Source organism: Atractosteus spatula, assembly GCF_055471065.1.
Source record: "Atractosteus spatula isolate fAtrSpa1 chromosome 16 unlocalized genomic scaffold, fAtrSpa1.hap1 SUPER_16_unloc_1, whole genome shotgun sequence".
Taxonomy (NCBI): domain Eukaryota; kingdom Metazoa; phylum Chordata; class Actinopteri; order Semionotiformes; family Lepisosteidae; genus Atractosteus; species Atractosteus spatula.
This window is the reverse complement of record NW_028296631.1, coordinates 61,654-74,759: the sequence shown is the minus strand read 5'-3', so window position 1 is coordinate 74,759 and position 13,106 is coordinate 61,654.

Genomic DNA, 13,106 nt, shown 5'->3' with positions numbered 1-13,106 from the left:
ACAGCACAGTTTTCAAAACGTGTTTTTCAGCCCGAAATAAACGCGTTTTCTCAGCCCTTGGAATCGCAGTGTAACTGCCTGGCTCAGAAGAGCACACTGAGTCAGCCCTTAACTCCAGTGTGCAGAAATTGTCACAACTTGTTTTTCAGCAGAAATAAACACGTTTTGGCAACTTTGGTCACCACCATGTAACTTATAAGGCTGGAACAACACAGTTTTCAAAACGTGTTTTTCAGCCCGAAATAAACGCGTTTTCTCAGCCCTTGGAATCGCAGTGTAACTGCCTGGCTCAGAAGAGCACACTGAATCAGCCCTTAACCCCAGTGTGCAGAAATTGTCACAACGTGTTTTTCAGCAGAAATAAACACGTTTCGGCAACTTTGGTCACCACCATGTAACTTATAGGGCAGGAACAGCACAGTTTTCAAAACGTGTTTTTCAGCCCGAAATAAACACGTTTTCTCAGCCCTTGGAATCGCAGTGTAACTGCCTGGCTCAGAAGAGCACACTGAGTCAGCCCTTAACCCCAGTGTGCAGAAATTGTCACAACGTGTTTTTCAGTAGAAATAAACATGTTTTGGCAACTTTGGTCACCACCATGTAACTTATAGGGCAGGAACAGTACAGTTTTCAAAACGTGTTTTTCAGCCCGAAATAAACGCGTTTTCTCAGCCCTTGGAATCGCAGTGTAACTGCCTGGCTCAGAAGAGCACACTGAGTCAGCCCTTAACCCCAGTGTGCAGAAATTGTCACAACGTGTTTTTCAGCAGAAATAAACACGTTTTGGCAACTTTGGTCACCACCATGTAACTTATAGGGAAGGAATAGCACAGTTTTCAAAACGTGTTTTTCAGCCCGAAATAAACGCGTTTTCTCAGCCCTTGGAATCGCAGTGTAACTGCCTGGCTCAGAAGAGCACACTGAGTCAGCCCTTAACCCCAGTGATCAGAAATTGTCACAACGTGTTTTTCAGCAGAAATAAACACGTTTTGGCAACTTTGGTCACCACCATGTAACTTATAGGGAAGGAATAGCACAGTTTTCAAAACGTGTTTTTCAGCCCGAAATAAACGCGTTTTCTCAGCCCTTGGAATCGCAGTGTAACTGCCTGGCTCAGAAGAGCACACTGAGTCAGCCCTTAACCCCAGTGTGCAGAAATTGTCACAACGTGTTTTTCAGCAGAAATAAACACGTTTTGGCAACTTTGGTCACCACCATGTAACTTATAGGGCAGGAACAGCACAGTTTTCAAAACGTGTTTTTCAGCCCGAAATAAACGTGTTTTCTCAGCCCTTGGAATCGCAGTGTAACTGCCTGGCTCAGAAGAGCACACTGAGTCAGCCCTTAACCCCAGTGTGCAGAAATTGTCACAACGTGTTTTTCAGCAGAAATAAACATGTTTTGGCAACTTTGGTCACCACCATGTAACTTATAGGGCAGGAACAGCACAGTTTTCAAAACGTGTTTTTCAGCCCGAAATAAACGCGTTTTCTCAGCCCTTGGAATCGCAGTGTAACTGCCTGGCTCAGAAGAGCACACTGAGTCAGCCCTTAACTCCAGTGTGCAGAAATTGTCACAACTTGTTTTTCAGCAGAAATAAACACGTTTTGGCAACTTTGGTCACCACCATGTAACTTATAAGGCTGGAACAACACAGTTTTCAAAACGTGTTTTTCAGCCCGAAATAAACGCGTTTTCTCAGCCCTTGGAATCGCAGTGTAACTGCCTGGCTCAGAAGAGCACACTGAATCAGCCCTTAACCCCAGTGTGCAGAAATTGTCACAACGTGTTTTTCAGCAGAAATAAACACGTTTCGGCAACTTTGGTCACCACCATGTAACTTATAGGGCAGGAACAGCACAGTTTTCAAAACGTGTTTTTCAGCCCGAAATAAACACGTTTTCTCAGCCCTTGGAATCGCAGTGTAACTGCCTGGCTCAGAAGAGCACACTGAGTCAGCCCTTAACCCCAGTGTGCAGAAATTGTCACAACGTGTTTTTCAGTAGAAATAAACATGTTTTGGCAACTTTGGTCACCACCATGTAACTTATAGGGCAGGAACAGTACAGTTTTCAAAACGTGTTTTTCAGCCCGAAATAAACGCGTTTTCTCAGCCCTTGGAATCGCAGGGTAACTGCCTGGCTCAGAAGAGCACACTGAATCAGCCCTTAACCCCAGTGTGCAGAAATTGTCACAACGTGTTTTTCAGCAGAAATAAACACGTTTCGGCAACTTTGGTCACCACCATGTAACTTATAGGGCAGGAACAGCACAGTTTTCAAAACGTGTTTTTCAGCCCGAAATAAACGCGTTTTCTCAGCCCTTGGAATCGCAGTGTAACTGCCTGGCTCAGAAGAGCACACTGAGTCAGCCCTTAACCCCAGTGTGCAGAAATTGTCACAACGTGTTTTTAAGCAGAAATAAACACGTTTTGGCAACTTTGGTCACCACCATGTAACTTATAGGGCAGGAACAGCACAGTTTTCAAAACGTGTTTTTCAGCTCGAAATAAACGCCATTTCTCAGCCCTTGGAATCGCAGTGTAACTGCCTGGCTCCAAAGAGCACACTGAGTCAGCCCTTAACCCCAGTGATCAGAAATTGTCACAACGTGTTTTTCAGTAGAAATAAACACGTTTTGGCAACTTTGGTCACCACCATGTAACTTATAGGGCAGGAACAGCACAGTTTTCAAAACGTGTTTTTCAGCCCGAAATAAATGCGTTTTCTCAGCCCTTGGAATCGCAGTGTAACTGCCTGGCTCAGAAGAGCACACTGAGTCAGCCCTTAACCCCAGTGTGCAGAAATTGTCACAACGTGTTTTTCAGCAGAAATAAACATGTTTTGGCAACTTTGGTCACCACCATGTAACTTATAGGGCAGGAACAGCACAGTTTTCAAAACGTGTTTTTCAGCCCGAAATAAACGTGTTTTCTCAGCCCTTGGAATCGCAGTGTAACTGCCTGGCTCAGAAGAGCACACTGAGTCAGCCCTTAACCCCAGTGTGCAGAAATTGTCACAACGTGTTTTTCAGCAGAAATAAACACGTTTTGGCAACTTTGGTCACCACCATGTAACTTATAGGGCAGGAACAGCACAGTTTTCAAAACGTGTTTTTCAGCCCGAAATAAACGTGTTTTCTCAGCCCTTGGAATCGCAGTGTAACTGCCTGGCTCAGAAGAGCACACTGAGTCAGCCCTTAACCCCAGTGTGCAGAAATTGTCACAACGTGTTTTTCAGCAGAAATAAACACGTTTTGGCAACTTTGGTCACCACCATGTAACTTATAGGGCTGGAACAACACAGTTTTCGAAACGTGTTTTTCAGCCCGAAATAAACGCGATTTCTCAGCCCTTGGAATCGCAGTGTAACTGCCTGGCTCAGAAGAGCACACTGAATCAGCCCTTAACCCCAGTGTGCAGAAATTGTCACAACGTGTTTTTCAGCAGAAATAAACACGTTTCGGCAACTTTGGTCACCACCATGTAACTTATAGGGCAGGAACAGCACAGTTTTCAAAACGTGTTTTTCAGCCCGAAATAAACGCGTTTTCTCAGCCCTTGGAATCGCAGTGTAACTGCCTGGCTCAGAAGAGCACACTGAGTCAACCCTTAACCCCAGTGTGCAGAAATTGTCACAACGTGTTTTTAAGCAGAAATAAACACGTTTCGGCAACTTTGGTCACCACCATGTACTTATAGGGCAGGAACAGCACAGTTTTCAAAACGTGTTTTTCAGCCCGAAATAAACGCGTTTTCTCAGCCCTTGGAATCGCAGTGTAACTGCCTGGCTCCAAAGAGCACACTGAGTCGGCCCTTAACCCCAGTGATCAGAAATTGTCACAACGTGTTTTTCAGCAGAAATAAACACGTTTTGGCAACTTTGGTCACCACCATGTAACTTATAGGGAAGGAATAGCACAGTTTTCAAAACGTGTTTTTCAGCCCGAAATAAACGCGTTTTCTCAGCCCTTGGAATCGCAGTGTAACTGCCTGGCTCAGAAGAGCACACTGAGTCGGCCCTTAACCCCAGTGTGCAGAAATTGTCACAACGTGTTTTTCAGCAGAAATAAACATGTTTTGGCAACTTTGGTCACCACCATGTAACTTATAGGGCAGGAACAGCACAGTTTTCAAAACGTGTTTTTCAGCCCGAAATAAACGCGTTTTCTCAGCCCTTGGAATCGCAGTGTAACTGCCTGGCTCAGAAGAGCACACTGAATCAGCCCTTAACCCCAGTGTGCAGAAATTGTCACAACGTGTTTTTCAGCAGAAATAAACACGTTTCGGCAACTTTGGTCACCACCATGTAACTTATAGGGCAGGAACAGCACAGTTTTCAAAACGTGTTTTTCAGCCCGAAATAAACGCGTTTTCTCAGCCCTTGGAATCGCAGTGTAACTGCCTGGCTCAGAAGAGCACACTGAGTCAGCCCTTAACCCCAGTGTGCAGAAATTGTCACAACGTGTTTTTAAGCAGAAATAAACACGTTTTGGCAACTTTGGTCACCACCATGTAACTTATAGGGCAGGAACAGCACAGTTTTCAAAACGTGTTTTTCAGCTCGAAATAAACGCCATTTCTCAGCCCTTGGAATCGCAGTGTAACTGCCTGGCTCCAAAGAGCACACTGAGTCAGCCCTTAACCCCAGTGATCAGAAATTGTCACAACGTGTTTTTCAGCAGAAATAAACACGTTTTGGCAACTTTGGTCACCACCATGTAACTTATAGGGAAGGAATAGCACAGTTTTCAAAACGTGTTTTTCAGCCCGAAATAAACGCGTTTTCTCAGCCCTTGGAATCGCAGTGTAACTGCCTGGCTCAGAAGAGCACACTGAGTCAGCCCTTAACCCCAGTGATCAGAAATTGTCACAACGTGTTTTTCAGCAGAAATAAACACGTTTTGGCAACTTTGGTCACCACCATGTAACTTATAGGGAAGGAATAGCACAGTTTTCAAAACGTGTTTTTCAGCCCGAAATAAACGCGTTTTCTCAGCCCTTGGAATCGCAGTGTAACTGCCTGGCTCAGAAGAGCACACTAAGTCAGCCCTTAACCCCAGTGTGCAGAAATTGTCACAACTTGTTTTTCAGCAGAAATAAACACGTTTTGGCAACTTTGGTCACCACCATGTAACTTATAAGGCTGGAACAACACAGTTTTCAAAACGTGTTTTTCAGCCCGAAATAAACGCGTTTTCTCAGCCCTTGGAATCGCAGTGTAACTGCCTGGCTCAGAAGAGCACACTGAATCAGCCCTTAACCCCAGTGTGCAGAAATTGTCACAACGTGTTTTTCAGCAGAAATAAACACGTTTCGGCAACTTTGGTCACCACCATGTAACTTATAGGGCAGGAACAGCACAGTTTTCAAAACGTGTTTTTCAGCCCGAAATAAACACGTTTTCTCAGCCCTTGGAATCGCAGTGTAACTGCCTGGCTCAGAAGAGCACACTGAGTCAGCCCTTAACCCCAGTGTGCAGAAATTGTCACAACGTGTTTTTCAGTAGAAATAAACATGTTTTGGCAACTTTGGTCACCACCATGTAACTTATAGGGCAGGAACAGCACAGTTTTCAAAACGTGTTTTTCAGCCCGAAATAAACGCGTTTTCTCAGCCCTTGGAATCGCAGTGTAACTGCCTGGCTCAGAAGAGCACACTGAATCAGCCCTTAACCCCAGTGTGCAGAAATTGTCACAACGTGTTTTTCAGCAGAAATAAACACGTTTCGGCAACTTTGGTCACCACCATGTAACTTATAGGGCAGGAACAGCACAGTTTTCAAAACGTGTTTTTCAGCCCGAAATAAACGCGTTTTCTCAGCCCTTGGAATCGCAGTGTAACTGCCTGGCTCAGAAGAGCACACTGAGTCAGCCCTTAACCCCAGTGTGCAGAAATTGTCACAACGTGTTTTTAAGCAGAAATAAACACGTTTTGGCAACTTTGGTCACCACCATGTAACTTATAGGGCAGGAACAGCACAGTTTTCAAAACGTGTTTTTCAGCTCGAAATAAACGCCATTTCTCAGCCCTTGGAATCGCAGTGTAACTGCCTGGCTCCAAAGAGCACACTGAGTCAGCCCTTAACCCCAGTGATCAGAAATTGTCACAACGTGTTTTTCAGCAGAAATAAACACGTTTTGGCAACTTTGGTCACCACCATGTAACTTATAGGGAAGGAATAGCACAGTTTTCAAAACGTGTTTTTCAGCCCGAAATAAACGCGTTTTCTCAGCCCTTGGAATCGCAGTGTAACTGCCTGGCTCAGAAGAGCACACTGAGTCAGCCCTTAACCCCAGTGTGCAGAAATTGTCACAACTTGTTTTTCAGCAGAAATAAACATGTTTTGGCAACTTTGGTCACCACCATGTAACTTATAGGGCAGGAACAGCACAGTTTTCAAAACGTGTTTTTCAGCCAGAAATAAACGCGTTTTCTCAGCCCTTGGAATCGCAGTGTAACTGCCTGGCTCAGAAGAGCACACTGAGTCAGCCCTTAACCCCAGTGTGCAGAAATTGTCACAACTTGTTTTTCAGCAGAAATAAACATGTTTTGGCAACTTTGGTCACCACCATGTAACTTATAGGGCAGGAACAGCACAGTTTTCAAAACGTGTTTTTTAGCCCGAAATAAACGCGTTTTCTCAGCCCTTGGAATCGCAGTGTAACTGCCTGGCTCAGAAGAGCACACTGAGTCAGCCCTTAACCCCAGTGTGCAGAAATTGTCACAACGTGTTTTTCAGCAGAAATAAACACGTTTTGGCAACTTTGGTCACCACCATGTAACTTATAGGGCAGGAACAGCACAGTTTTCAAAACGTGTTTTTCAGCCCGAAATAAACGCGTTTTCTCAGCCCTTGGAATCGCAGTGTAACTGCCTGGCTCAGAAGAGCACACGGAGTCAACCCTTAACCCCAGTGTGCAGAAATTGTCACAACGTGTTTTTAAGCAGAAATAAACACGTTTCGGCAACTTTGGTCACCACCATGTACTTATAGGGCAGGAACAGCACAGTTTTCAAAACGTGTTTTTCAGCCCGAAATAAACGCGTTTTCTCAGCCCTTGGAATCGCAGTGTAACTGCCTGGCTCCAAAGAGCACACTGAGTCGGCCCTTAACCCCAGTGATCAGAAATTGTCACAACGTGTTTTTCAGCAGAAATAAACACGTTTTGGCAACTTTGGTCACCACCATGTAACTTATAGGGAAGGAATAGCACAGTTTTCAAAACGTGTTTTTCAGCCCGAAATAAACGCGTTTTCTCAGCCCTTGGAATCGCAGTGTAACTGCCTGGCTCAGAAGAGCACACTGAGTCGGCCCTTAACCCCAGTGTGCAGAAATTGTCACAACGTGTTTTTCAGCAGAAATAAACATGTTTTGGCAACTTTGGTCACCACCATGTAACTTATAGGGCAGGAACAGCACAGTTTTCAAAACGTGTTTTTCAGCCCGAAATAAACGCGTTTTCTCAGCCCTTGGAATCGCAGTGTAACTGCCTGGCTCAGAAGAGCACACTGAATCAGCCCTTTACCCCAGTGTGCAGAAATTGTCACAACGTGTTTTTCAGCAGAAATAAACACGTTTCGGCAACTTTGGTCACCACCATGTAACTTATAGGGCAGGAACAGCACAGTTTTCAAAACGTGTTTTTCAGCCCGAAATAAACGCGTTTTCTCAGCCCTTGGAATCGCAGTGTAACTGCCTGGCTCAGAAGAGCACACTGAGTCAGCCCTTAACCCCAGTGTGCAGAAATTGTCACAACGTGTTTTTAAGCAGAAATAAACACGTTTTGGCAACTTTGGTCACCACCATGTAACTTATAGGGCAGGAACAGCACAGTTTTCAAAACGTGTTTTTCAGCTCGAAATAAACGCCATTTCTCAGCCCTTGGAATCGCAGTGTAACTGCCTGGCTCCAAAGAGCACACTGAGTCAGCCCTTAACCCCAGTGATCAGAAATTGTCACAACGTGTTTTTCAGCAGAAATAAACACGTTTTGGCAACTTTGGTCACCACCATGTAACTTATAGGGAAGGAATAGCACAGTTTTCAAAACGTGTTTTTCAGCCCGAAATAAACGCGTTTTCTCAGCCCTTGGAATCGCAGTGTAACTGCCTGGCTCAGAAGAGCACACTGAGTCAGCCCTTAAACCCAGTGATCAGAAATTGTCACAACGTGTTTTTCAGCAGAAATAAACACGTTTTGGCAACTTTGGTCACCACCATGTAACTTATAGGGAAGGAATAGCACAGTTTTCAAAACGTGTTTTTCAGCCCGAAATAAACGCGTTTTCTCAGCCCTTGGAATCGCACTGTAACTGCCTGGCTCAGAAGAGCACACTAAGTCAGCCCTTAACCCCAGTGTGCAGAAATTGTCACAACTTGTTTTTCAGCAGAAATAAACATGTTTTGGCAACTTTGGTCACCACCATGTAACTTATAGGGCAGGAACAGCACAGTTTTCAAAACGTGTTTTTTAGCCCGAAATAAACGCGTTTTCTCAGCCCTTGGAATCGCAGTGTAACTGCCTGGCTCAGAAGAGCACACTGAGTCAGCCCTTAACCCCAGTGTGCAGAAATTGTCACAACGTGTTTTTCAGCAGAAATAAACACGTTTTGGCAACTTTGGTCACCACCATGTAACTTATAGGGCAGGAACAGCACAGTTTTCAAAACGTGTTTTTCAGCCCGAAATAAACGTGTTTTCTCAGCCCTTGGAATCGCAGTGTAACTGCCTGGCTCAGAAGAGCACACGGAGTCAGCCCTTAACCCCAGTGTGCAGAAATTGTCACAACGTGTTTTTCAGCAGAAATAAACATGTTTTGGCAACTTTGGTCACCACCATGTAACTTATAGGGCAGGAACAGCACAGTTTTCAAAACGTGTTTTTCAGCCCGAAATAAACGCGTTTTCTCAGCCCTTGGAATCGCAGTGTAACTGCCTGGCTCAGAAGAGCACACTGAGTCAGCCCTTAACTCCAGTGTGCAGAAATTGTCACAACTTGTTTTTCAGCAGAAATAAACACGTTTTGGCAACTTTGGTCACCACCATGTAACTTATAGGGCTGGAACAACACAGTTTTCAAAACGTGTTTTTCAGCCCGAAATAAACGCGTTTTCTCAGCCCTTGGAATCGCAGTGTAACTGCCTGGCTCAGAAGAGCACACTGAATCAGCCCTTAACCCCAGGGTGCAGAAATTGTCACAACGTGTTTTTCAGCAGAAATAAACACGTTTCGGCAACTTTGGTCACCACCATGTAACTTATAGGGCAGGAACAGCAAAGTTTTCAAAACGTGTTTTTCAGCCCGAAATAAACGCGTTTTCTCAGCCCTTGGAATCGCAGTGTAACTGCCTGGCTCAGAAGAGCACACTGAGTCAGCCCTTAACCCCAGTGTGCAGAAATTGTCACAACGTGTTTTTCAGCAGAAATAAACACGTTTTGGCAACTTTGGTCACCACCATGTAACTTATAGGGCAGGAACAGCACAGTTTTCAAAACGTGTTTTTCAGCTCGAAATAAACGCCATTTCTCAGCCCTTGGAATCGCAGTGTAACTGCCTGGCTCCAAAGAGCACACTGAGTCAGCCCTTAACCCCAGTGATCAGAAATTGTCACAACGTGTTTTTCAGCAGAAATAAACACGTTTTGGCAACTTTGGTCACCACCATGTAACTTATAGGGAAGGAATAGCACAGTTTTCAAAACGTGTTTTTCAGCCCGAAATAAACGCGTTTTCTCAGCCCTTGGAATCGCAGAGTAACTGCCTGGCTCAGAAGAGCACACTGAGTCAGCCCTTAACCCCAGTGATCAGAAATTGTCACAACGTGTTTTTAAGCAGAAATAAACACGTTTTGGCAACTTTGGTCACCACCATGTAACTTATAGGGCTGGAACAACACAGTTTTCGAAACGTGTTTTTCAGCCCGAAATAAACGCGATTTCTCAGCCCTTGGAATCGCAGTGTAACTGCCTGGCTCAGAAGAGCACACTGAATCAGCCCTTAACCCCAGTGTGCAGAAATTGTCACAACGTGTTTTTCAGCAGAAATAAACACGTTTCGGCAACTTTGGTCACCACCATGTAACTTATAGGGCAGGAACAGCACAGTTTTCAAAACGTGTTTTTCAGCCCGAAATAAACGCGTTTTCTCAGCCCTTGGAATCGCAGTGTAACTGCCTGGCTCAGAAGAGCACACTGAGTCAACCCTTAACCCCAGTGTGCAGAAATTGTCACAACGTGTTTTTAAGCAGAAATAAACACGTTTCGGCAACTTTGGTCAACACCATGTACTTATAGGGCAGGAACAGCACAGTTTTCAAAACGTGTTTTTCAGCCCGAAATAAACGCGTTTTCTCAGCCCTTGGAATCGCAGTGTAACTGCCTGGCTCCAAAGAGCACACTGAGTCGGCCCTTAACCCCAGTGATCAGAAATTGTCACAACGTGTTTTTCAGCAGAAATAAACACGTTTTGGCAACTTTGGTCACCACCATGTAACTTATAGGGAAGGAATAGCACAGTTTTCAAAACGTGTTTTTCAGCCCGAAATAAACGCGTTTTCTCAGCCCTTGGAATCGCAGTGTAACTGCCTGGCTCAGAAGAGCACACTGAGTCGGCCCTTAACCCCAGTGTGCAGAAATTGTCACAACGTGTTTTTCAGCAGAAATAAACATGTTTTGGCAACTTTGGTCACCACCATGTAACTTATAGGGCAGGAACAGCACAGTTTTCAAAACGTGTTTTTCAGCCCGAAATAAACGCGTTTTCTCAGCCCTTGGAATCGCAGTGTAACTGCCTGGCTCAGAAGAGCACACTGAATCAGCCCTTAACCCCAGTGTGCAGAAATTGTCACAACGTGTTTTTCAGCAGAAATAAACACGTTTCGGCAACTTTGGTCACCACCATGTAACTTATAGGGCAGGAACAGCACAGTTTTCAAAACGTGTTTTTCAGCCCGAAATAAACGCGTTTTCTCAGCCCTTGGAATCGCAGTGTAACTGCCTGGCTCAGAAGAGCACACTGAGTCAGCCCTTAACCCCAGTGTGCAGAAATTGTCACAACGTGTTTTTAAGCAGAAATAAACACGTTTTGGCAACTTTGGTCACCACCATGTAACTTATAGGGCAGGAACAGCACAGTTTTCAAAACGTGTTTTTCAGCTCGAAATAAACGCCATTTCTCAGCCCTTGGAATCGCAGTGTAACTGCCTGGCTCCAAAGAGCACACTGAGTCAGCCCTTAACCCCAGTGATCAGAAATTGTCACAACGTGTTTTTCAGCAGAAATAAACACGTTTTGGCAACTTTGGTCACCACCATGTAACTTATAGGGAAGGAATAGCACAGTTTTCAAAACGTGTTTTTCAGCCCGAAATAAACGCGTTTTCTCAGCCCTTGGAATCGCAGTGTAACTGCCTGGCTCAGAAGAGCACACTGAGTCAGCCCTTAACCCCAGTGATCAGAAATTGTCACAACGTGTTTTTCAGCAGAAATAAACACGTTTTGGCAACCTTGGTCACCACCATGTAACTTATAGGGAAGGAATAGCACAGTTTTCAAAACGTGTTTTTCAGCCCGAAATAAACGCGTTTTCTCAGCCCTTGGAATCGCACTGTAACTGCCTGGCTCAGAAGAGCACACTAAGTCAGCCCTTAACCCCAGTGTGCAGAAATTGTCACAACTTGTTTTTCAGCAGAAATAAACATGTTTTGGCAACTTTGGTCACCACCATGTAACTTATAGGGCAGGAACAGCACAGTTTTCAAAACGTGTTTTTTAGCCCGAAATAAACGCGTTTTCTCAGCCCTTGGAATCGCAGTGTAACTGCCTGGCTCAGAAGAGCACACTGAGTCAGCCCTTAACCCCAGTGTGCAGAAATTGTCACAACGTGTTTTTCAGCAGAAATAAACACGTTTTGGCAACTTTGGTCACCACCATGTAACTTATAGGGCAGGAACAGCACAGTTTTCAAAACGTGTTTTTCAGCCCGAAATAAACGTGTTTTCTCAGCCCTTGGAATCACAGTGTAACTGCCTGGCTCAGAAGAGCACACTGAGTCAGCCCTTAACCCCAGTGTGCAGAAATTGTCACAACGTGTTTTTCAGCAGAAATAAACATGTTTTGGCAACTTTGGTCACCACCATGTAACTTATAGGGCAGGAACAGCACAGTTTTCAAAACGTGTTTTTCAGCCCGAAATAAACGCGTTTTCTCAGCCCTTGGAATCGCAGTGTAACTGCCTGGCTCAGAAGAGCACACTGAGTCAGCCCTTAACTCCAGTGTGCAGAAATTGTCACAACTTGTTTTTCAGCAGAAATAAACACGTTTTGGCAACTTTGGTCACCACCATGTAACTTATAAGGCTGGAACAACACAGTTTTCAAAACGTGTTTTTCAGCCCGAAATAAACGCGTTTTCTCAGCCCTTGGAATCGCAGTGTAACTGCCTGGCTCAGAAGAGCACACTGAATCAGCCCTTAACCCCAGTGTGCAGAAATTGTCACAACGTGTTTTTCAGCAGAAATAAACACGTTTCGGCAACTTTGGTCACCACCATGTAACTTATAGGGCAGGAACAGCACAGTTTTCAAAACGTGTTTTTAAGCCCGAAATAAACGTGTTTTCTCAGCCCTTGGAATCGCAGTGTAACTGCCTGGCTCAGAAGAGCACACTGAGTCAGCCCTTAACCCCAGTGTGCAGAAATTGTCACAACGTGTTTTTCAGTAGAAATAAACATGTTTTGGCAACTTTGGTCACCACCATGTAACTTATAGGGCAGGAACAGCACAGTTTTCAAAACGTGTTTTTCAGCCCGAAATAAACGCGTTTTCTCAGCCCTTGGAATCGCAGTGTAACTGCCTGGCTCAGAAGAGCACACTGAATCAGCCCTTAACCCCAGTGTGCAGAAATTGTCACAACGTGTTTTTCAGCAGAAATAAACACGTTTCGGCAACTTTGGTCACCACCATGTAACTTATAGGGCAGGAACAGCACAGTTTTCAAAACGTGTTTTTCAGCCCGAAATAAACGCGTTTTCTCAGCCCTTGGAATCGCAGTGTAACTGCCTGGCTCAGAAGAGCACACTGAGTCAGCCCTTAACCCCAGTGTGCAGAAATTG